Source organism: Halictus rubicundus, chromosome 9 (assembly GCF_050948215.1).
Source record: "Halictus rubicundus isolate RS-2024b chromosome 9, iyHalRubi1_principal, whole genome shotgun sequence".
Lineage (NCBI taxonomy): Eukaryota > Metazoa > Arthropoda > Insecta > Hymenoptera > Halictidae > Halictus > Halictus rubicundus.
Genome location: NC_135157.1, coordinates 8,708,665 through 8,734,823, shown reverse-complemented (window position 1 = coordinate 8,734,823; position 26,159 = coordinate 8,708,665). Strand labels below are relative to the sequence as shown.

The 26,159-nt window shown below is 43.6% G+C and overlaps 1 protein-coding gene across 2 annotated transcripts in view; it reads left to right on the top strand.

Moving 5' to 3' along the window:
- The window catches only part of LOC143357530 (uncharacterized), a 247,368-nt gene that overhangs the window by 171,054 nt on the left and 50,155 nt on the right, over positions 1-26,159 (top strand). The gene's annotated exons all lie outside the window — the stretch shown is intronic.

Here is a 26,159-nt window from a genome sequence, read left to right as displayed (position 1 = left end):
TTGAAAATTCTTCAAGTTATTGGGCATTAAAGATAACAGTACGCGAAGGAGTGTGCGGCTGTAGTCGGTGTACATAGTTTCAGGAGATCCAATTGAGTTTCAGGAAAACCAATAGAGAGTGGAACTCGTTGAACGAGTTCGGACAAAAATGGTGAAAGTTACACACAGAACAATCTTCGTCGCATTTTCCTCGACAGAAAAAAAAAACCAAAAACGGCCTTTCATAATTTACAAATCGTTCTGTGAGGATTCAATTTTCATAGTCGAGCTGAACTCTGCTTTGAAAAAATGGCATTTGTACAGCTTCGGGTAGAAGGAAAATTATCGAACCGTTCAAGAATTATAATTGGAGGATTTAATAGGTGAAACACGAAACTATGGAGAAATTAAAAGAACATAAAAATATTATTATATTACGTCCTGCTTATTACAACTATTACAAGAAGAGACATTTAACGTTTCTTGCAATTGACCTGAGAAAATTTTTGTTTTGCACATAAATCCGCAGTCCAGCGACGTAAAGGCTGTTCTAAAAAAATGTAATTTCCAGATAGACGGCTATTAAATTATAATTATTTATTCTCTCCAGTTGAGCTAACAAGTTCCCCGTAACTGACAGGCTGAATCATTTCTTAAAATGCTCGCGAAGAATCGAGGCTTTCGGAATCGATAGAAAAAAAAATCTGCACCCTCTTAAATTCAGCTAGCAATTTTCTACAGCAAACTAAATCTTTTTTAAGTTCGCAGGAAAACGAAGGCTTTTAAGGCTTTTAAAATTAATGTAAAAATGGTCCGTGTACCCTCTCGAATTCTGAAATTTTTATTTCAATCTTTTTCAAATTTGCGGGAGAACGAACGAGGCTCTCAAATTTTTGAGAAAAATTTGTCAGAAATCAGGTGATGAGGAGAGGGGGATGGTCGGCTTGGTATTCCGTGCAGGAAAATCTATAAGACTCATCTATCGGCTGTTAGGACACAAAGTGTGTGGCGGACAGCGCGTAATTTACGGACAAGCGAAGTTCGCGGGCCGCGTTTCGATGGTATCTTCCCCAGGTAGATACGATCAACCTGTGGCGGTATTCCGCGCGCAGGATCGCCGCGACTTGCATGCATAAACTTTCTATCTCGTAAGGGGCGGCCATGTTTTGGCGTGCCGTGTCACGAGCTGCCCTTCTGCCACGGAGAGGATTTTCCTGTGTGACCGTGTGCACACGTGCCCCGCGTACCTGCGGCCGCAAGTCGATAATAATAAGACCAAAATGGACGCGAGGAAGCTGCGACCTTGCCGAACTTGTTCTCTCAATTGGGTCCGGGAACGTTTACTCTGTTCACCAACTTGCAACCCGTGGCCCGAAGTACACCACTCTCGAGGATGGGTCGGTTTTTAAACGGGCGGAATGTTAATTACACCGGAGGAGACGAATTAACTCGATTCTCTTGCTCTTATTTCTTTTTTAAGTCGACTAATATTTCATTCGTTCCGTTCTGTCATGAAAGAGCTGCGGATGACTGTGCGTCGAATTTTTATTATTATTTATTCATTGCTTTAAACCGTATAAGGTTTATATAGCATATACAAACAGACTATACAATGTATGGTTACAATATGACGTAGTGTGTAACTTACAATTAGTTTACAGTGATAATATTAGGTTACAACTACCTCATTGAAATTCAATTTTGATATATTATTTTCGACCTGTTCAAACTATGAAAAGTCAATTTTTCTACGTCAATTTTATTGTCTTATGTCACGTCTCTGTAAATATTCAAGATTAAAAGGGTCAAATTGAACAATTCTTGCTCCTCAGAACTGTGTGCTAGTTCGTGTTTAATTTAATTGATAATTGTGGTTTCTGCATAGTTTCGTATGAAAACCATTGCATTGTCACATTATCTGTATTTCTTACAAATGCGATTTTTGCCATTACTCTGGCACGTTCAGTTACCACGCGATTTTCATTTTCTTTCCGCTAGATATATTGAACCAGTAAATTGAACGAACGCCTCTAAACGATCACATTCCTAAAAAAAAGTCGAGATTGCACGTGCCGATCTCGTGGAAAAAATTATTACAGAAAACAAAAACCTGGTGTACCTTTTTGATCCTCCGCGTTTGATGGAGTTTGTGTGTACTTGGCGAATATCATCGATGCCGCAGTGTGTCGCGATAGGAAGTACAGGGGACCTATAAATACAGCGACAGAATTTTTTGTATTTAGTTTCGCATGCGTACATGCATTCTATTTTTTCTCTTTTCTTTTTTTTTTTTTGTTGTTTTCGTTCCACTCGAATTTACGAGTATCCACGGTGATTTTCAGTTAGGGAATTGGGATCGGTCACGGAGATTTAAGGGCGGGTGTATATCGAGCGCATCGCGGCAACTTTGACGTATGGAGCGGTAACCTACATTTTCCCATTGTTACCGTTTTGCGCGATGTTTTACCGTTACCTGAGCCCATATTAACGCCGTACCTTCGTTACAGATTATACGCGCGGACAATGTATCACTCGCGTCAAGTATCGCACATTAATGTTTCGAAGATTAATTCGGAAAGCCCCTTCTTCCTCGAAGTATGAATTCAAATTTCACTTCGGAAGATGTAATTTTCGGCCATGTTATTCGAAACGACCACCCTCTCCCTTTTAACACGTTTAATTTCCCATATTTATTCTCGCGTGACCGCGAGTGGTAGTTGTTTCAATCGAATCTCAATTAACTTCTGGAAATTTTAATATTTTTATTCCACTTCTTGGAATGGTATTTCAACAGAGGGAGGGGGGCGAACTTTTTAATTATTTTATTCGAAAAATTTCTACCAGCTTTTAATACGTTTATACCTTTTACAGTGTTCAGTTTTGTGTTAACTGTGAGTGGAATTTGCGTTGTTTTAACGGATTCCAACCGAGCACTTAAAATTTAAACATTTTCATTTCACTGCGTAAAAACTTCGCAAAGCACACATTTTATGTATTTGTAAAATTGCTGCCATCTTTTAACGGACGTATTTCTTATTCGCTGAATTGTAGATTTTACACGTTTATGGTAAAACTGAGTGGATCAAATGGAAACTAGTTTACACATTTGAAGAATTTAAATATTCCGTTGTGTTATTTTACAATTATTAAGAAACGAAATAAATATCTATGCAGCTCCAGTAGCTTGAAAATAATGCAATTTTAACTTTGAAGTTGAATTCTTTAATGTCCTTTTTAATTTAACAGATGTAATTCTCTCACTTCATGATGTCATGGTACCTACATTAATATAAACTATACGTACCTGCATTACTTATCATTAGTACAATTTTCTTCCGACATAAGACGACGCTTTTTATTTCGAAATAAGAAAACTACAATCCCCTGTTTTTCCTCTTCATCCGAAATACGGCGAAAGCCGGTTCCGAGCCGTCGCCTTATATCGAAAGAAAACTGTAGCGAAGATATTTCGGCGTGGGTCAGAAATGACTCCGGCATAGGCTTAGAACTCGCAGGAGTCCGAGGGTTAAAAGTTAATGAAGAGACGATGATTGCGTTACGTTTATATACTGGTATTATCTGTCAATGTTAAACGTGAATATCGCGAGAGGAACTTTCGGGACAGCCGAATAAAATTATTATCTCTCTTATTCCGAAATAATTTGTCCTCTTTCAGCGTATTTATTATTGCGTGTAATTACTTTCGAGCACTGCCGAGGGAATATATTTTGCGGAATTTTATTGCGAATGGGATTCGCGTTATTGCAATATTGAGTTCGCGATACACGCGTTTCCACTTTCTAGCGGCGACGTCGCGTCGGCGGAATACCAGGATTGTCCTTTGTCCTCAAAAACAGTGTGAACGCGAACGAGTAAATTTCCCGGGCGCGCGTTGCGTGTGCGAAATCGTCAACTCGCTGGGGTAAGTGTTATTTCGAAGTTGCAGCCCATTGCTAGGCTCTGGGGCATTGAGCACCCCTTCAATGTGCTTATGCTCTCGAGCATAAGCATATTATACGTACAATGGATCGCTGTAATTACCGTCGTATATGAATTTCCATCGCAAATAGCGCTTCGTTTATTTAATCAGCTCAGCGCTGTTTGTTCGCTGCAAACGGGAAAGATCGTTTTCCTTTCACCGATACTCTCACCGGCCCGTTACGCGGAATTATTTATGCAATCCGAGCTGACCGATTGTTTCCGCGATGATTTATACGGAAAACGGATTCTCGCGAGTCGCGCGCGAAAGCTTACCTGAAATTTAAATGGACGCCGCGGAGAGTCGCGAGAAGCGACGATTCTCTGGACATAATTAAGCCTGGGACCGAATTACTGTGCCTATATAAATTATACTTATTTTTAAAGCATAATAGACATTTCATTTTTTTTTATTAAAATCGGATGACATATATATTTCTTTTTTAATATTTCTTATGCTTTAAAAATAAGTGTAATTTATCTAGGCACAGTAATTGGGTCCCTAGTGGTAACTTCATAACATGGCAGCGTTAAAGTCAAAATGAACAGGACTATCACGCGTATTAGCGAATTATGGAACATTTTGGATCGAAGGAAAAATCGACAGCTGAGTAGAACGTTTCTCGGCGGTTCCAAATTAACTTTTGCCGATTTCCACATACCGACTCACATTCGTTAGGAGGTTGTTTCGGTCGATGTAAGCCGAATAATCAGTGACTGGCGCAACGCGAAAGTAAAATATTCGTTATCCGCGCGAGCGTTTCGAAAGCACGCCTACTCCGGCGAGATTGGCACGTTGCGCAATATTTTCGGCACACTGTTCACCCCTGCGTCAATAACCGGCATTTTCTACGATATCCAATTATTCCGAACCGTGCTTGGAACTTTTGACGCATGATATAACGTTCTACCGCGATTATGGACCAGCGCGAAATTAGCTAAAACAAAAAAAGAAGAAAAATAACACGGAACATGTAAAAGGGAACGGAGGAGTGTATAGAAATTTTCAAACGCAAGCCGGAAGTGGGTACTCGTCATTATTAGCCCGCGGTTTTCTATATGCAAATTTACATTTTTCACCGGGAAGCATTGCAACGGCGAAGTAGAATTTCATTTCCAACGGTAATATCGTGCTTGAAGGATGTTAGTTAAAAATGGAGCGTGAACGGAAAGTCCGTGGATACAAGCTCCGCGTTTAACGTGTTCGAATCGCTCCACTTTGCACACGCATAACTTTTCAACCGACGAATTCATTGCCTTGAAACTTCGATGTTTGGCATTTTCTGGTTTAGATGTGTAGGATTGTATAGTAAAAAGTTAAACATTTCTGGGTCGCCAAGGTGAAGTTCTTGGTGAAGAGAAAAGGTGAAGCGAAATTCTTTGTTTTACCATTGTTGAGGCTGCAAACGTGCTTTTGTAGACTTGCAGTTTGTTATTTTTAAAAGGCAATATGAATTCACTTTATTCTCTCTCGGAGATTTTGATCGACCGGTGCTTTGAACTGCACGGTCCATTTATGATGGATAGCGGCAGACGTAATAAATATCGGTTCAATTTTCGGCACGAAGGCGTCGACGCTGATTAAAAGAGGACAATGGCGCTCAACTATTTTAAACGCGATTTTCTCATGTATTAATCACGTGCACGACACTCCCGTCTGACGTGCTGAGTAATTCGAGAGGGAACAGAACGATTTTTTCGTACGGCGAATCGTGACGAGGCTAACGAAAATAGCACCGTACAGAGACAATAGCGCGTGACGACCTTAAGGTTAATGTACGGAATTTTACTACCTCCGCGTCGATAGACTGCACACTTCCTCTCTGTCTCTTGCTTATCGTTCATCAAACAAAAATCAGTTTTTGCCCCGGCGTGAAACTAGGGTTCGGCTAAAAACTGCTAAAATCACCTTTACGCTAGCACAACGGTACAGTAAAAACGACTATTTTAGATTGTTCCGTGGAAATAGCAAGATCACATTTATTATATTGCAATTTTTTAATTTTCTCATGATATTCTCACGTCCAGAGAAATTAATCTATTAAATAATTTTCTTCTCTTAAATCACCTTAGGACCTTAACACTAGGTTTACTGTTAGGTCGTCCCATAAGTTCGTGCCGTGGATATGTTTATATTATTCACCATTTGAAAAGTATTTTGATGAAAAACCGCAGAAATTTTATAGTGACGGTATGATGTCTTTGCCAAAAAGGTCAGAAGAGGTTGTGGAATGAAAGGGTGATTACATATTTTGTTCTTCAAATTTATATGGTACAAGAGTAAACGGCACGAACTTATGGGACGACCTAATAATACTTTTAATTTACAATTATCAAGATTGTATAAGTGCATCCATGAGGAATTATTTAACAAATTCATTTCTCCTGGTATATATCGTATAAGGACTGGCTAAAAATTTGGATAGATATATTCTTATTTTTACAAAGTAATGTAAAACAGTAATTTTTAGTGCCTCCTTCTTTGTTTTAAAAAATTCTCGACTTCATTCCTCGACTTTGAATTGAAACGTATAAAGTCAAAATTAACCCTTCGCCAACAATAAGTTTTCTCCCCAAAATTTCTATTGTTCGAGGCTGTAAAGAAAATGTGAAGAAATCTCGAAATCTCTAATTCAATGGCCAAGTGTTAGGCGAAATGTTTAAACAATTTCACGGTAAAAATAAAAACTCGGCCTGTGATGTCAGCGGGGAAGGGTAACGTGCAGCGAGGAGGAGATAATTCGTAAAGATACGCTCTTAAAAAATGTCACTGTACCGTTTCCACCGAGGCGATTCCGATTCGCCGATGAGATGGCGGCGGCGTCGATTCGTGAATGGGAAATGCGGCGGCAGATTAAAAAAGATGGCGGGTCTTTGGGAAGGAAGATTATCGGTTCGCGGCGGATTGAAATGAAAAAATGAGAACAGACACGCATCGACACAGACACGGGCGGGGCTCCTCGGAGAGGAGCTGGAAAGCTGAAAAGCGTGTTTGAAGTGCGCGAGGGTGTGCGTGCGGCCCTCGGACACGGAAAAGTATCCGCTCCCATGGGCGTGTGCGTTCGGAGGGTGCGAACCTCTGTACGCAAGATGAAGCGGCGCGGCGCCGCGTCGCTTTGTGCGTACGTATAGTATACCTCTCGGTATACCTTTCGCCGTGCTCTCCTACAATTAGACCAGCCCCTCGGACTCATTTCGGTGTTCCTCGGGCCGTTTTTTACGAGAACGAAACTCGGAGAAGAACGGCCCGTGGGACCGGGAGGAAACGATGAGAAACGGTTCCGAGAAAAAAAAAAACCACCGGCCCGTTTTGGACCGAGACGTTTCGACAGAATCACGACGTGTCGTACCTGCATGGCCACGTTTTCTGCTCCTAACCGCTCCGGACTGTTGCCAACCCGCATGCCTATTTCTTAACCTCTCTTGCGCATTCCTCTTTCGCGCGACTCCTTATTAAGTGGCATTAAGTAAACGCACCGCGACACGGATAATGACTCCGACGAAATTGTACGAACACTCAGGAAGCTCTGCATCAATTAACCTCTCTCTCTTTCTCGAGCCTTGACCCTTTCACGATTTTTTCGCAGCTCGAATAATCAGAATTTCTTTGTCGGCGATAATTTTTCTTTGAAAATCATTTATACGCATTTTAGATTTAACACGTTCGCTGCCACGCGAATTTTACTATCACCTGTTCTATTCACAGATACCGATCGGAGTTATCAATGACAATTGTTGGTTAGTTGATAACGAAGTTTCTCGTTCATCGAGCCGCGTTCGACTAGTCAGCGTTCGCAGAATTGTTAGCAACATGGTTTGCTCGGAGAACCTTTTGTGTGCAAATGGCGTGCCATTTCCGGTTCAGTCTTACTTTAATTAGCATGGCAAAATGCCGGAGATTTCAGACTTTCTGCTCCTCAGAAATTACAATGACGCTTTCGCCGGGAATTATTAAATCAATTAAAAGTCATTAGCTAGTTGGAATTGCTCGGTAGTTCCAAACGGTGGATCCAACTAATTATGATCTTGAGCTCGTAATTTGGTCGATTCGGTTTCACTCGCCACTCGAGGTTACTTCCCGGGCTCTTCAATTTTCGATTAGCGTAATCCGGAGGCACGCAAGAGCTTTCTTAACCGCCGAGGTCCTGTTCCTTTTTCGTTTCGAGGAGACGCACTTCGGTGCGTGTCTTCGGCATTGGACACGCGTGTCGCGTTATCGTTGAAACGTAAACATTTGCTGAGGAGTCGCGTGTTGGCTTTCCTGATCTCGAGACGAAAAGGTGCCGCGCGCCGCCATGCGACAGACAAACATGGCCGACAAGAGGGACAGTATCCACGATCCATCCCACAAAATCTCAAACTTTAATATTGGATTCCTCCTCCTAAAAATTCTAAAACAAACATTTGGGCAGCGTCTCCAACCCTTCCCTAAAAATTTCCAATATTAATCTTCTTCTTTAATTAATTATCGCGTATTTTCTTGCAACTATCGCGTTTTCAGGGTACATTTCGATTGTAATCACATTTTCTTTTCTTCTTAACGCTGTTACAACTCTTCAAGAATAATTATAATCTACTTTAAATCTAATTTCACTACGATGCATAGTTAATTCCGCTGCTGATACTGCAAGTATCGTTCTCCCCCAAGGTACATAGCTAAATGTTATTCATAGGCAAACAATACCATTAACAACGTTGCAAACATTATTTGCCGACGTACATGCCGGTTCGATCAATATTCCTCTTGATTTCGAATGTGTACGGTTAAATCAAAGAAAATGAAATTAACGCGAAACGATGAAACCGTTTATCTATCGATCGAGAAATGATAAGAGTATAGTGCTTTCAGTGAAATCGTCACACTGAACGCAACATTTCGTTCGCGAGAAAAGAACAGCCATCGAGAGCTTGCCTTCGAGATCGCGTTTCGGACAACTATGATTCAGGTTACTGTCGCTCGAATCTCAAGTCGACAACAACGACCCCGTTGAAATTGTAATAACAATCGATTCCAGAGGGACGGGAACGGCTGGCAGCCCCGGGTAAAAACACAATACGGGGCCATTTACAGGAATCAGTTGAACTTTCGCGCGATCGACGGCTCTAATAAGAGGACAATTGGCCAATCAGAAGCGAAATACTTGAATCGGCAGCTATCGGGGCGAAATTATTTCCAGCGGACGTCCGTGAGTCTCTGTCCGCTTGTGAATCGTGTCCTCGCGAAAATGATCGCGCGACATTACCCTCGGCAGAGGGATGTTCGTGTACGTCCGGTCTATTACGGAATGCGTTCAATCAACGCAGTTTGTCCACGACATTGTAAACAGTGCGCCGGTCAACGGTCACTCCCGGCCCCTCGAATGCGTTTGCACGATGATCGTGCTTAATTTGCCGTTCCGATTTCCCCGAAAAACCGTTCACCGCGCGTTCGCTGACTTATTGTCAGCGTCGCGCCACCGGAAAGAATTGATCGAACCTCTGCTTGTTTCAATTCTGTATGTTACCTTTTTCAAAAAATGTTTATTTTCAACAATATTACCGCGGAGGCGCTGTCAATCCACTGGAAATGCCCTGCCGATTGAAACGAGTCCAAACACGACCTGTATCGCTTCATTTTTACAAGCAGAATACGAAACGATTACCTCCCCGGTTAAGCGTGAAGGAATTCTCAGTTTTAGCGTAATTTGCGGCGCTATTCGATTTAGGTCGTGTTTGGGCTCGTTTTATCGGGGAAAACGTCGCCAGTCGATTCTTACCTATTTTAACAATATCACTGTATACATGTTATCAATCTACTGGAAATGTACTGTCGATTACAACGAGTCCAAACACGCCCTGTATCCAGTAAATTTTGCAAGCAGAATACGAAACGATTACCTCCCCGGTTAAGCGTGAAGAAATTCTCAGTTTCAACACAATTTGCGGCGCCATTCGATTTACGCCGTGTTTGGGCTCGTTTTATCGAGGAAAACGTCGCCAGTCGATTCTTACCTATTTTAACAATATCACTGTATACATGTTATCAATCTACTGGAAATGTACTGTCGATTACAACGAGTCCAAACACGCCCTGTATCCAGTAATTTTTTCAAGCGGAATACGAAACGATTACCTCCCCGGTTAAGCGTCAAGAAATTCTCAATTTTAACGTAATTTGCGGCCCCGTTCGATTTAGGTCGTGTTTGGGCTCGTTTTACTACGGAAAAGGTCGTCAGTCGATTGGCGGCATTTTCGTAATGACACGATAATATCCGTTGTTCTATGCGCCAGCTGAGAAGACTGCCGGTGGAAGAGGGCACCTTATTGTTATGGAAATTTGATTCCCTCTCGCAAAAAAATGACGGTTTTGTTCTATTATTATTTTTTTTTTTTCGCGCATATTTATCGTACATTGTACTGTCACGACCGGATCGTAAATCCTCATGCAAATTTAGATTTCCTAGATTACGTCGCAAGAACCGGAACTAAAATGAAAAATCCGCTTCTTCTTTTTTCCGCGCCTGGTCCGGGAGAGGAGGTGGTTTTAAAGGGTTGCGGGACAAAAGTCCCGGCAAGACGCGCGTTTTGTCGCATTCCGCGGACCCCTTGTGCGCTGTAAACGCACAAAATCCGCAGTCTGGTAAGACAATTCTTCCGCCACCCCTCGGCCGCCAGAGCCCATTACCAGGGCGTTACCAAGTTTTTCTCGCCGGTTTGCTGCTCGCGCGATTCCACCCTTCGCGTAGGTGCATGCACGGAAAGCCGCGAAAACAAAAGTGCTACGACCCCCGGGGTTGCGTGTTACCGAGTAGCAGTAGCGATGTTTACGCGAGCCTGACCCAAATGCTGTTGATACATGCGTTCGAATTTTCGCCGGGGGAGCGACACAAAAACGCCTCTTCGACCACCCGCGGCGGATAATTAAAAACACGACGCTTATTGTCCGCCGCGCCTGGCTAATACGGGATTATACAAATTAAGCGTCGCATCTTCAGATTGTAATTAAACACTAACTATTCGAGACACGTCTGCGCCGCGTTGTTTTATCACGCTCGTTACCGGCGTTTATTTTCGCGGCGGTCCTCTCTTCGTGCGTTCCTGCTAGTCATGCTGCCAGAGAAATTGAAACAAGGTAGAAACAAGAGAGTGCCTAACAGCAGAAAAAGGAGAGGAACAGGCGAGTTCGTTCGCCGTGAAAAGCTGTTATACGCGCCGCCAGTGAAGATACGGCGAAACGAATGAAGGATCCGTTGGGCCAGTATCGTTTTAGCCCGTTGGAATTTCATAAGAAAATGTTTTATGCCACGAAGAGGACGATCGTGTCCCGAGGCGGCGCGCCGCCACGAAAAACGGAAGTATTTGCGCGCGTGTCACGATCCCACCGGTTGCCGACCTAAAGGGAATTGAAATCTTTTTTATCGGGCCCTCCGCGAAATTTCATGGATTTCCAATGACTCGACCGGGGCCGGGTCTCCGTGAGTGTATCTCACACAGACCCGGGGCTCCGCGTATCCTAAGTCTCTGTATTTCACCTAATCCCCCGGAGAAGAATTTGGTTCGTTTACAGACAGCCCCGGCCTCCGTCTTTCTCTTTCTCTTTCTCTCCTCTTGCCGGCCGTCGTGTTTGCTTTAAAACCGCCCCAACGATTTCTTTTATTGGTCCGTTACGATCGTCGACGATCGGTTTCCTCGTAACTGTCGCTGAACCTGAAATACTGCTTGTTTCGTGCTGGTTCCCTTTCTCCCTCGGAGTTAATGACGATGTTTTTTCGGGCTACCGGTACCTCGAATGTCTTTTCGATGGACAATGATCATAGGAAATATGCTCCAACACCGCCGTTCTTATTACGATTTTCCACCCTTTTCTCTTGCTTTTTGAAAATATGGAAAACCTGATCAAATTCGTAGGTAATACTTTCCCAGGCGACGTCTTTCGAAATGTCGAGGTCGTCAACGTTTCTGAAAATAGTTCTCAAGGTTACTGGATTTTAGAGAAGTGTTCTCGTTAGATTGTGGATTTCTTCGGAAATGTTAACGGTCAAGGGTTGCTAAGCCGAGGCAGGAGTATTGTTTGCCGTATCGGAAGTTCCGGTACGTCGAAGTTAATACAGAGCAGAACGAAATTCTTTGAGAAGTTTCTATCCTGCCCGCTTCCCGAAATCTGTGTAAGCTATAAGTCTACTTATTATAGTTTCAAGTAATTTTCTTCCGCTACAGTCCGACATTAGTTCTAGTATATCTGGGTCAGGTTTTAAACAGCCCCGAGCTACGCCCCGCCCTCGCGCAAGATCTCGTATGCTCTATATTCGACGTTCTTTTATCTAACTATCGCGCTAAAAAGACAGCATAATTATACTAAAAGTAACAATGATATGCGACGTATGCGTGACCGTAATTGCCCGGGTTATCTTGCGAGATCGAGCAAAGTTTCGCGACATTATTAATTAAAAGTAGAGTACGCAGCGAATATATCGTAACTTCTAGCCTTATTTATTTCTCCGTTTTTTTTTTTAATTTCTGTTCTTAATCAAACGAACTCGGATGTCACTACACAGCGGATCTTTATGCAAAATGAGAATTGTTTACATTTGTTGCAGGGCACAGGAAGCAAATAGGAGTTAATTTCTCTCTCTCTCTCTCTCGTAGCTTTATTAAATTATGAAACAAGCGTATTCTCAAATTTCTTTAATCTTTTTGCAAATCTCTCCGAAATGAAAATATTCGAGAAAAATTCTGTCGTAACATTTCCGACCCATTAAAATGGTTAACAAGAGAAATAAAGATCTACGTAGCTCTGATAGCTTGCAACGGGTGCAATCAATTTGTATTTAGCATAAAAATCCGCAGTCCACTCGCCACCGTTAGTGTTTTCCGATGGCAGCATTTCAGCCTTGAAGAAACGTACGCGTGATCGATACTCGCAAAAAGAACTGGCGAAACAGCCGTGTTCCGGTCGAATCGTTATCGAGTGAGCGGGAATCCATTAACAATTATATAATGATTCGATGAACCTGACGAAACTACCGTGCTCGATACCATCGGAGCCCGCATATAGTACATAAATCCTAGAATCGTATTAATAACTCGCAACACAAGTCAATTATCCCTAATGCAGAACACGCAATCCATTTGCTGATCGTTATCGGCTGGCAGTTTATCTGCACACTGGACGCCGGCGGAATACAGTACACAACGGATCCTACAAAGTAGCCTTACGTGTGTACCATCGTGTCAGTACTTTCGCAAATTAGCCGAGACAAAAATCTGCGAGAATCGCAGCGCCCTTTTACTTCGGTTTCCTTCGATTTGCATTCGTAACAATCTCGAATCACGGATCGACCAGCAACAACTCTTTCTATTAATCTTCAGAAAGTATCGCGAACGCCTTAGCGAAATCTACGTGAAAACGTCACGAAGTGCGCGAGCTAATATTTAAAATCGAACGTTGTACACACAAAAACACAGAAAAGAATAATTTCCATTTAACACGTTGAGTGCCATGTCACCCATATGTGGGTGACGGAATTACTTGTCCAGGTTTTAACCCTTAGCACTCGAATGGTGACTCTGAAGCACCACCAGAAACTGTTGTGGCATTATTTCAACGAAATTACAAAAAATGTTACAAAATATTTGTTACATTACAAAATTTGTATTTAATAGATCACTAAACATTTAAATATTATATGTGGAAATCGGATCAGTTTCGTATGAATAAAATGAAAATATTCTAAGACGGAAGAAAAATTTAGTTTTAGAATGAAAATAGCGCCGAGTGCAAAGGGTTAAAATAAATTTTTACGTTAATATATTCATTGTACCAAATTTAATTACGATCTGTAAAATGCAAGAATGTTGGAGGACTACTCAATATCGTACATTTAATTTCCTTCAATTTTTATTTCATTAAATAACTTACCTTGATTTTATGGAATTTTTGAGGTTTCTAGTTTGGCAGTCAAAGTGTTAATGGAAAAATTTTCTTCCTCTTCAAGTCGCTCTTGGAAAATTTAAATTTCGCAAGGGACATTTCTCGTGTCATTGCGGTTAAGAAAAATAATTAGCTGTTTCTTTTTGTGTGAAACATTTTGTCTGAAAATTGCAATTAGGGAAAAATGTATTCATTTTAGTAGGACGTAACAAAACACGTCATGTCAAACTTTCTGTATGAAAATCGCAATTGAAGGAAAATGTATTGGCTCTAGTAAGCGTTGTGGCACGTTCCGAAGAAAATAGAGGTACCATTGAAAGTATTGATATACCTTCAGTAATTAGCTTCAGAAAATGTCAACTGCTTTCACGCGCGCAACCAAAAAATATAAACGCTTCATTTTAAAGCCATTTAGGAATTTTTAATATCACAATTTCGAGGATTTTTGGCGCAAGTATTTATCTCGAAATTACAAATTCAAAAATTCGAGCAATTTCGTAGCATTTTAAAAAGACTGGAAAGAATCGTGAAAATAAATATAGGAAATAATTGTCGAGTGATTTAACAAGAGGATTGGACCATTAATTTCATCGAGGGGGACATATATTAAGCAGCTATTCATCTAAATCATCTACCTGTCCGGAGTCTCACGACCATAATGCAACCCCGCGTACGTCGCGGCCATTTTTCACTGTTGTCTCTCTCATCCGGGCCGCGGAGAGCGGTACAGCAGATTGTAATTTCACACACTGTTGTGGGCTCTTACTTAAACCCGTGCAGTTACGGAGTTAAACCGGTCCTTCGGGAACATTTCGCCTCACTTCAGTCGGAAAACGTTCCGAGCGCTCGGCGTACTCGGGGCCCTCACAATCACTACCCCTAACTTTCGCGGCGGAAGTTCGAGCGGAACAGAATATAATCGTTTTCCCCCCGGAAGACAGGAAACTTTAGTCACGGAACGAGTGTCGATACGCCGCCGCGTCGGTGAGAGAAAAAAAAAGAAGAAGAAAAGAATCTGTTAGCGAGAAACAGGAAGTTGGACAATCTCGCGAAGACGCTGCGAAGAGACGCGCGGATTATGGAGGTCGGATCGCGCGGTGGCCGACGGAACAGTTTAATAAAGAAAAGTTTGTAAATTTTCGGCGTTTTGTCGCGCGGTTAACGGCAGAGTATTGTGTGTCCGTTTTCTTTTTTTCGCGCGTCCTACCGAAAAAGAAAATTCGCGGGCCGCACCGCGCCGGCTGGTTAGAATAAAGGGGTTCTCGCATTAACTCCGTTGAACTCCGAGGCGCGTATCGCCTCCGACGCTTAATGAAATTCCCCGTCTGGTCGGGGGAAGACTCCGGGAACAAGTTCGCGTCTTTATCGTGAAAACGGCGAAGGAAAGCTGCCAACTCCATTTAGGGGTTGCTATCATTGCGCCGGGCCAGATACGCCGGAAGGTCGTTACGCTCCGAGCAGCAGGCATTACGGCACAACCAAAGAGCCGCGTTCGCAATGTTCACCGATCCAGCCGCCGTACCACCCCCGTATCCGCATCCGCACACACCCCGTGCTCGAACTCGAACTCGAACTCGAACTCGAACTCGACCGCTCGCGCGAACGTATACACGATCTGTCTTGCCCCGGGGCGTTTGTATAAAGGTAATTTCACGATAAATATGTACGGACGAGAGGCGGATGAAGGGAGGCGAGAAATACATGGATAGGGTTGGATGAAAGTGCCATGCCTGCTGCCGCGAAACTGGAGGACACCAGTCGAGTGCATCCCGTTTAAACGCTTGCACTACCCGTTGCACCAACTGGCTCCGAATCGTCCCTCTAACGCCAAAATATTGTTATTGCTTGTACGGCAATCTTGTTCCCCGAGTAATTAAGTGATTCCGAATGATGCGCTTCGAACTCCTTTCACGCGAGCGGTCAAAACTTCCCCGTAACCCTTGTGCCAATAATGGGTACCCACTGCCAATTTCTTCTTAAAACCTTTTTAACCCCCTGCGTGACGAACTGTTTCGCTCTTTTGTTTCAGAACTTGCTTCGATAAATTCAATTATATTCCGATATCTAGCCTACGTAGAATAGCTGAGAATTACTGCAACTGTTGTTACAGACCGTAAAATTTTGACATATTGATGTGTAAATCAGTAAAATAAGTAATTAGTATAAAAGTTAGTGTCCGGGATATCGGATCATTTTCGGTCCCGTTTCGTGCAACGAGCGAGGTTCTACCGTACTGTCCTTGGACTCCTCTTGCGTTCGAAATGTACTATACATTTCAGATTCATGCGTTTGCGGTGCAAACGAGTTCAGCGATGACCGCCGACTATACCGAACCGTGCATTTGGGAGAAATTTTATTTCCACCGAAGATTAATTCGCACGCTCGCCATCAGCAGCGCCGCGCTGCGCCACACAATTTTACGGCCGTCATTAAAAACCAATTAAAATCCGTGTGTAGCTACTCTCCGCCGATTTTAGATTGTACTTATTCGGGAAATTATGAATTGTGGAAACGTTTATTTGACGTTGAATATTTTTATCCGACGAAAGATATTTATATTTTTCTGCCATTGTATCCGTGGTGCATGACGATTTTACTGCCGACATTACAATCCGATTAAAGCCCGTCTAGAAAAGCGAGCTGATGACAAATCGTAATTTTCAGGAAATTCTGAATTTTTCGAACAGACGTTCGTTTAACTTTGTTGCATTATTTCGTTGAGAATGTCGATACAATATATTCGGAAAGTTTTATATTATTATATCCATGCCGTTATTTGTCGCGAGAAAACAAGTTCGCTGCCGACCAATTAAAATCCGCGTACTCACTCTACTGATTTTAGATTATAATTTCTTCTGGACCGGTGTTATTTATATTTTTATATCATTATTACTTTTCGCGAGGGGTCGTCGTCGCGTACGCTTCGTCGACAATTTCGCCATTAGCATTAAATGCCAATTAAAATGCTCGCACAGCGCGATACTCGCCGATTTCGTATAATCATTTTTAGCAAATTCGGAATTTCAGAACGAACCTGCATCGGACGTTTATGTGGGATTGAAAATTATATCCGAAATCATTTCTACGTTTCAATCGTCAAACAACGAATGGTTTTCGACCGTTTCATGGCAAGGGTAGCTAAATCTTTTCAAATTCCTATTTATAGATTTTCTCTTTTAAAAGGTTAATAGAAATGACTAACAATTTCAACTGGCACACGTTTCATTTCAGCCTTTCAACTTTCGTTTCGTCTCCCACCACCATTGACCAAAAAACCGACCAATGTGTACCGCCAATTTTCCACCGAAAAACTCGCTCGCGATATACTTTTTATTCAGCCACGAATCAGATCATTCTCTCCGTGCACGGCCGATTTACCCTAAAAACGCGCTCGATTCGCGATCCCCGTTCCCCCGGAGTCCGTCGACGGTGGCGTCCCACCCCACGATACTCCGAAAAAATATTTCGGAAAAGTTTCGAGCGTCGGTTCGGCGGCAGGGGGTGAAAAAAAAGTGTTTCCCTCATTTTTCGGTAATTTGGTACCGGCGGCCGACAGCCCCCGCCAATTGGATCCTCCATTTCGGAGTCGTTTCACGCGAGAGCAGCGACGACGAGGCTAGACGGGCCCGCGCGCGATGACCGCTATTAACCGGGGATGAAGGATTACAAACGATCAGACCGGAAATATGGAAAGTACGGTGGTCGACATTCATCGAATCCTCATTGCCATTTGTACCGGGGGAGAGGGAAGGGTGGAAGAGTGGATGGGGCAGCGTTATAGGCGGTTTTCACGGGTTAATCCATCCGTTTCCATTTTCGCGCTCGTCCGCGCGCGAACAACGAGATCAGCGCGGCTCGGCTCGGCTCGGCTCGGCGCCGGTTCCGAACATTCCCAACAGTAACGTTGCGAGAAAACAAATCGCGCGTCATGTCGGTGGGAAATTCAACAGGTTGAGAAATAGAAGACCTTAGATTCGACTGGTTCTAAAGTTCAAGCCACTCGACGGGGGAGAGAGACCCAGCCACAGGCTTCCCTCCCTTCTTCTCCCCACTCCCCGTGCCGCTGTCTATCTCCAACTCTTTCTCCGGCTCTCTCTCTCTCTCTCTCTCTCTCTCGTTTACTCGCTTCCTTCTCCGTCCGTTTCTCATTCGCTCCTCCGGTTTTGCTTTCTTTTCAACCCCTTCCAACCTAGAATTCCCTTCCGACGAAGAGAAGCTTTTATCTTATTCATTTTCTTCGTACGGTTGTTGCCGCTGCTTTCTTATCCATCACTGCTCGCACCGTTTCTTTCCTACATCATTTTCTCCTTCCACCCGTTCACACCGTGTTGCTCCTCATATAGCAGCCACGTTTACACCCCATTCCGCGGGAACTGTAACTGAATTAAGGAGGAGAGGCGGAGAAACGGTTCCCGGCCGCGGTGGTGAAATTCATCTTGTATTTTATTCATCTACGCCACAAAACGGATGATTGCGCGCCGGTCGCGAACGCTCGTCTCGTATTTATCGAACATACGGCCATGTTTCCGGAATGCCTTCGATTCACCCCAATTTGTTCGATGGAGAGCTTAGGCGTGCTAGGATTGTAACTTTGTCTACCTTAACACTAGGTTTACGGGACCCGTCACAATGACGGGTTCTAATATTTTTAATTTACGATTATTGAGATTGTGAAGATCCATCTACGTGGAATTACTCGACAAACTTATTTCCTTAGGTATATATTATTTTAAAAATGGCTCAAAACTCGGATAGACACATTCTTCTTATTTTTATAGTTATGTAAAATACTCACTTTTAATGCTCCGTAAACCTAGTGTTGACCTCGCGCGCTACAATTTATTTTATGGTCACGGCGATTAGAAGTTCTTCGTCGTTCTGAATTTTCTACTAGAAGAGGAAAGGTTATGCCTGTGTATTTTTCGATTACTATACAGAGTGTCCCAAAGTGTTGTGTTTCCTTGACAGGGCTGATTCCTGAGGTCATTTGCAGTGACTTTTTCCTTTGCGAAAATGTTCTCCGCGGCTTTGTCGAGGAGACATCAACGAATAACTAATAAACAGACTGCGGATCTTTATGCAAAATAAAAATTTTTTACCTGAATTGCAACAGACTGGATTGAAATAGAAATTTATTTTCTTAATATGTATAGTAAAAATTTAAAATTTTTCTCATGTTTTTACTGTTTTAAAATACGCCTACCCATTTTTGTCACAAATGCATAACATCCGCAGGCTACTAATAAATTAAACATTGTCGTCTTGCTGACGGAATATATCAATAATAAAGGCCAGAAAATTCTACTGTCTGCAGTTTGTGTATTTTGCAAAACGGGAGGAACATTCAAAGACTTTCAAAATGTCAATTTCAAAAAACCTCCATGTAGCTCTTGTAGTGTGCAATTCTGATTGTTCAACACGTTGCCAATTTGAACAGTAACAAAAATTGTAAACAGAGAAATGTACATCCGGGTAACGAGATATAAATATTAAATTGAGTTGCAGCGCTTTTAAAATTCGCTTTGAGAGTCCACCCGTTGGGTTCAGATTTAGGATAAAATTTATATTCGTAGGACAAGGATGGAGATTCAGTACCACCCCTAAAATAGCATCTAAACACAGTGGACCACAGAATCTTCCAATAGCATTGCAACAAATACACTCTGCTTAAAATCCGTGAATCGCGCGATTCAGAACAAATCGAGTATCGATTCTCACGATCGACCGGTCGTAGGACCTCCGGGTCCTTCGCCCCGTCGTGAAGTTATGTTTATCCATTTCCGGGGAAGTGCTGCGGGTAGGACGAAGGGCTTTCAGAAGAGATCTTTCATCCTGGCCCGTTGGTTCGATAGAATCCCACCGTCTGGCCCTTCAGCTCATTTTTTTTTCTCTCGGTCCTCTTTTCAGGCTATCTACTTCTGCATGATCTCTTCAGCGCAACCCCCCGCGAGTCCGACCAGTTGGCCACCCCCCAGGGAAGGGGGCTGAAGAGAGAAAGAGAGAGGGGGTTGCTACCGGGTATTCGCAACCCCTTCGAGTAGCTCTCGTAACATCGCTAATGCCCATTATATTAAACTCTCGTAGCGAAGGGAGTATCGCAAGGGTTTTGTCAAGTGCAAACGCACAAAGCCAATTTGGGACGGCGTTTTAATCAAAAGTCGTCATAGTAACGGACGCGCCGCGTCCCCGCGTATTTTAAAGCGGACCGATCGTTTCGAGAAATGTTTATGCGTGCACAGGCGGCGGCTGCGGCGCCGCCGGCCCCGTCGCTGATTTACACTACTGCCGGGGCCAATTAAGCCGGATACGCATTTAAGAGCACTCCGGTACAATGGCTCCTTCGGCCGCGCGTTTGAATAATTTTTAAACGCGGTTCAAAGCGACGCGCGCGCTCGCGTGCGCTCTTTCGCGCCGGTTAAATATTTATTCTCTTCATCCATTTGCGACCCCCCGGTCTGCCCTCCCCTACCCTAACCTCCCCCCTGTCGTCCTCTGTGCCCAGCGGCAACGGGTTTTTGTTAACGCAAAAGCATTTGTTCGACGATCTGTTTCGCGACAACGGTCGCTGTTTCGTGAATGCCGATCGGAATCGACGCGATTCCCGGGTGAAACGGGGCTAATGTCGCGCTTAAGGGGTTTTATACCTGTACAAAAGTATACTTCATTCTCTGCGTGAGAGTACTTCTACGAACGTTTCTCTATACGGCTAATGACCTGTCCGGGCGCGGATTCTGTTCTGCTTAATTGAAAACCGCGTGTCTTTGCGGGACACTGATCCTTAATTACTCGGACAGGGTACCTGAGATTTGTAAACTTCCGTTTGGAATGTTGAACGGGGATACGACACTGTGTTAGTATGTTTACTTCCGGTTGAAATAGTCGTCATTATTTATAAAAAGTTTATGAAACGTCCTGCCGTGTATTTTCTTCGCGGTTGCAATGATTAGCGCTTCTTTGCCACTAGTCATGTATCAATTATTCACTGTTATCTGCAAATCTGCATGGGATTTGCATCTTTGTCAAGATTAGGATCGAACTAGCTGTTTTGGCGATCTAATGTCATTTGCAGCGACAGAATTCTAATCTGTGCAAATGGGAATTTCGGATCGACGTTAGCTCTCGACGAAACATCCTGAAAGTCGTCGATTAGCTATGGCGGCTGGATAATCCAGAATATCGAGCGTAATTAGCTGATTGACAGTCGACGAAATTCAGTCAGCGCTTCCGCTATTCCCTAAATCCTCTCACAAAGGGAGTACACGGTCCGTTCATTTCCCCGAACGGTTCTCAATATGTACTTCATAAATATTGCATCCCTTAAACTTCGTACAGTGACTCCCACTAATATTCGGACGCTCTTAAATATCGCATAACTTTGTCAATATTGGACTATGCTACTTGAATTTGTTTGAGAAGTTAGAACAATTCGATCGCTAAATAATGTGGGAAAATGTTTGATTAAAATTGCAATTGGTCGAAATTATAGAGAAAATACTGAAAGTTGTATGGTGCAACTTTTCTATGCGGGCTTATATTAAAAATTTAAAAAGTACGTTTTGTATATTTGTCTCAATTATACATATTCTGAACATTTCATCTAAATCGGTTAACCAGCTACAAACTTTTCACGAGGAAAAGTTAAGGGCGAAAGTCGTAGAATTTTGGCCTCGTCAGGGAATTTCGCCCTTAGGTGATCATTTTGGAACATCTGTAGCTCATTGCAACGTTGACCGATTTTGATGAAATTAGAATATGTATAATTCATACAGATCGGTGAACAAGTCCGCTTTATGCAGTAAACCAATTGTGCTAACGTCTTAAGAAAATCCAAGTCGTACGGTCCAATATCAACAAAGTCACACGATTTTTCAAAGCGTCCGAATATCAATGGGAGTCACTGTATAATATCGAAAAGTGAATCAACGATTTACATAGGCAAACGAACACGACCGAACGAGCTAAAATTATTGTAAAACATATATTATTAAAGTATTATTTGAACCGACTAAGAAAACACCTAAATATCTATGTAGCTCCCTGTGTCCCGCAATTAAAGCAATTTCAACATCGCATAAAACTGCGCAGTCTACCAACGAGTTCAGCTTGGTATCTGATCCAGCGACGTATCTCAAAGAATAGAAGCATATGCAGCGTCAAAACTGGCAAGGGGCTATCTAAATAGCATCTAATCTAGGGCGTAACGAAATTCTATCAACTCTCCCCAAAATCCGTAACCGCGCAGCGTTTCGCTCGCGCGCGTTTACGACCGCCTCGTAGGCCGTCTCGCCGAGTCGTCCTCCTAAATTCCTCGTTAAAATTCAGTTTTCGAGGCCGGTATCGTGAACGGTTACCATAATGCCCGACTGTTCCCCGCGAACGATCCTAGATTTTTATCGGGAGCGTGCAGGCGACGCTAGAACAATATCATCGAAAGCAAATTCATAGCTCGTGGGAAAGGAATGCGTGGAGATCCCGCGACGAACGGAAAGAAGAGAGGAGAAGAAGGATGGGTCAAAATGGCGCGAAGAGGGGACGAGGGAAGACAGTGGAAGCGAAAGGATGGGAAGACGCTCGAGAGAGATAGAGAGAAGAGTGGAGAAGAAGGAGAAGAAACATCGGTGGCATCGTGCCAAGGATCGATCGCCGCGAGTATACCCAGCTTTCGCTTCAACATCGAGGAAGCAACTCGTAGGGAAAGCGCATATATCCGGGGTACACGTCCGCGGAGTGGTCGAGGGGGTTAATAAAACCTGTCTGCGCTCTGTATGCACTGCGGATCTAAAGTAAACCCGGTGTACGTCTGTAGTACGAGAAGACGAGTCGCGGGCCGTATCGGCAGCCGCGCCGTATCTCTTCTGTCCGTTCTCCCCTGTCCTTATTTTGTCCTTGCGATAGCCGAACCACCGGATCCTCGTCGCTCCGAACCCTACTGTTTGCTGCCCGACAACTTTCCTCCGCGTAAACACGCCGATTTTTATGCGAGTTTTCGTTGCACGCCTCCTGGAAACCCGTCAGGGCACCGGCTCCCTTCGGCTGGACGCGAGAATGCTGGAATATTAATGTTCACCGAGATTGTCGAAGTCGTACAATTTCGGGTGGAGGAGTGGTGCCATCCGGGTCACCAACTCCGGAGAAATAGAAGGTCCAAGATGGCGACCTCGGCCGAAAGATCCGAGAGACGTCAAGTGGCGTGTGTGACTTCAACCTTCGGATAGATTTTAATAATTATTTAGACGGCGATGCTTAGGTTCATTTAGGAAGCTATTTCGCAATTTTCTGAACATATTTCTCATTTTAGTTCCTCACCTTGTTGATTTTTCTGCTACATTGAGCCCACAATATCAGGACTACGTAACCCGACAAAATGGCCGGTTGCAATTGTTACTTCAGGAGCATTGCGGTCGTGAGGGCGATACTCACGGGAAAAATATTTACTAAATATATTTCTGCGGACGCATAAAAATCGCCAAAAGTTTGAATAAATTAATTTTCGTATTTATAATTTAAAATAGTCACTTCTAGTGCTGAACGCCAGAAACCAAGTAGCTCGACCTATTAAATCTTACAATGAATAAATTAATTTCTAATAAGTAAAAGCGTATATTGAAATAGGAACAGCGCGTTTCACCCTAACCCTAACCCTAACTGCTTCAAAAGTGTGCGGCTTGAAGCGTGAAGCTTGTCAAAAATTGCAAGTTTAAAATTGGCACTAGGCCGACGTTCCAGTCAAGCAATCGAGATTACAACGTCGTGAATTTAAAATGTTAATGATCCCAATTTGGAAGCTTGTCAAGCAGTAAAAAATCACCAGCCCTGCGCTCCTGGCCGTCCAAAAATCGCACCCGGAAAATGCATAAACAAGTAAATCACTCGCGACAGGTACGCTGAAACGAGTAACGCGACCGAGGGCGTAATAACAAAATTAAGCGGATGAAAAGATCGTGATAAACTCTGCTCGAGTCGGTAATGACAGCGTCTTCAGCGAGGCTAATTAGCGAAAGCAGAAATTGAACTCGCTGCATCGACGTACGCGCGTCTCCGTTCAAGAAGAATGCGCGCGTTCGACTTCATTAAAACTTTTATTTCTCCGCGGGTTCGTGCAGTTGCTATAAAACGCGGGAAAATCCGATGGTCTACAGCTGGAGCTTTTCTCGCATTTACGAGTCAATCGCGCTTTACATACATTTACTCGCTGGATCGCTTCCGAAGGAAATCTTCGTCCTCAAATCTGTCCACGTTCTCCGCTGTTCTCGAGCGAGAATTCCGCCACGTATCGAGGATATCTTCGCTTTAGAAAATCATTAATACACGAGAAGAACGACGTTTCCACAGTCTCCATTAAAACCGAAGCTGAAGCTAGGGCCGACATTCAAGCTGGAACTACTTTCCTTCGGCATCGGTATGCCGTCCTATCTCAACCTTGTTGTTAATACTTCCACCCTAGATTTATCCTGCTGTTAGTCTTTGCTGTTAGGTTTACTTTTCCTCTTTTCTCTCTCCCCCCTTTCCGCTTTGTTTCAACACACTCCGAATCGCCCCCCTGACCTTCTTCTTCCTTCTGGTGTTTCCTCTATTGTATTCTTATACGGAGTGTTAGATTATTTCCCGTATTGCTCAATTTTACCTATTGGGAACTAATAGCTGTTTTACTTGTCTCCGTATTGCATACTTCTGGACGCTTCTGAATTTTTCTTGTTCTTCCCATCGAGTTTTAATTTATTATGTAAAGGTGAATATAAATCAATCGTAGAGAGAGTTTTGCTTAGGAAGGACGCCTTATTCGATCCACAGATTTTAGACGAAATTTTTAGATAGGATTCACGGAAATTCTCAAAATTTTTATCTTCTGTAGATCCAGATGAAAAGACTGCACCACCGACTAATAGAATCGCGTTAAAATTTTCACAGGCAGGTCCCCCTCCCGTCGCTTGTTTGTCCCGTTCATGATCTCGCCCTTTTTCCCCGGCCCTGCTGCCCAATAACTCGCTTTCATTTGACCCTTATTCGTATCCCCGGCTCACCTGCGCATCCGCCTTCGCTCTCGTCCTTTTCTTTCTTGTTTCTGGTCGTCTCACCTTCTGCCCTCTCCCGTCCTCCTCTCTCGACCGACTCTCTCTCCGTTGCTCTCTCGTACCACCCGAGACTCGGTTCCTGTTTCCTCGGCCTCTTCCTCTCCACCTCGGCTTACCTGGTCTACCGTGTCCCGTTTTCTTTCTTTTTCTTTTCGTACCTGAATGCTCGTCCCTCTTCTTTCCCTCTCGCTTCTCCAAAGGCCGATCTCCGCTCTCGCTCTCTCTCTCTCTCTCTCTCTCTCCCTCGTTCTTTTCTCCCTTCTTCCATCTCTCTCGCAGGTTCTGTCTCTCTCCCCCCGTCGGCCTCCATTCTATAGTCTCCTTGTGCTAGCCTACTCGCACGATATCCGGAGCTTTCTGGAAAGATAGGCTCTCTCCCGCGCTGGAATATTAAGGCCAGCCAGGCGGAGAAAGAGGATCAGGGAGGGAGGAGGCGTAGCTTCCTGGCCCCTCGACCCGGGGAAGGGTTGCTCGCGTTTAGGGCTCGATAAGAAATATATCGGGTTACATTAGGCGGCCATAAATTACCGTCGATCAGGCTCCGGGCACGGGTTATCGTCGATTACAGGTCGACGCTGATGCTCCAGCCGAGCCGATAGGTGTAATTAATAATTTCTTACGGACGCCCCGGCAAGCCCGGGCAGTCTTCGTCTCGTTCGACGGGAAAACGACGTTCTAGGGCTCTCGCTCGCGGCGGCCGGACTTTAATTAACATTTTTATGAACGCCGGCACGTGGGCTTCGGATTGAATATCAACGGACCAGTCGCGGGAAACGCGTGTTGCATCGTCGTTCGGAACACTAGAACCGAGAAGAGTCGACCGCGCGGAGCTCGCTCATTTGCGAAAAATCGGGCGTATTATGTTTGCATCAAATTCTCCAACGAAAGGGTAAATTGATAGAAATTTTCGGAACACCCGATTCGGAGAGGATTGTATGAAATTGTTTAAACACTTTGTTCTACACTGACGTTCCTGCGATGGCGTGTTATTTCATTTTGTATTAAAACAAAGCTAATTGACAAAGGAAATAGAAAATATTCGGTTCGAGCAGACTGCTGGCTGAATTCTTCCGCTTTGTGATTTACAGGGTATTTTTCTAGCGCTCGTCAAAGAACTAGTGAGACGATTAATTAAGACGATTATTTTTCAAACATCGAGCGAATTATTTTTACACAAACCTAATAAATTGATACATTTTTCCTCGAATTTTTGACTTGGA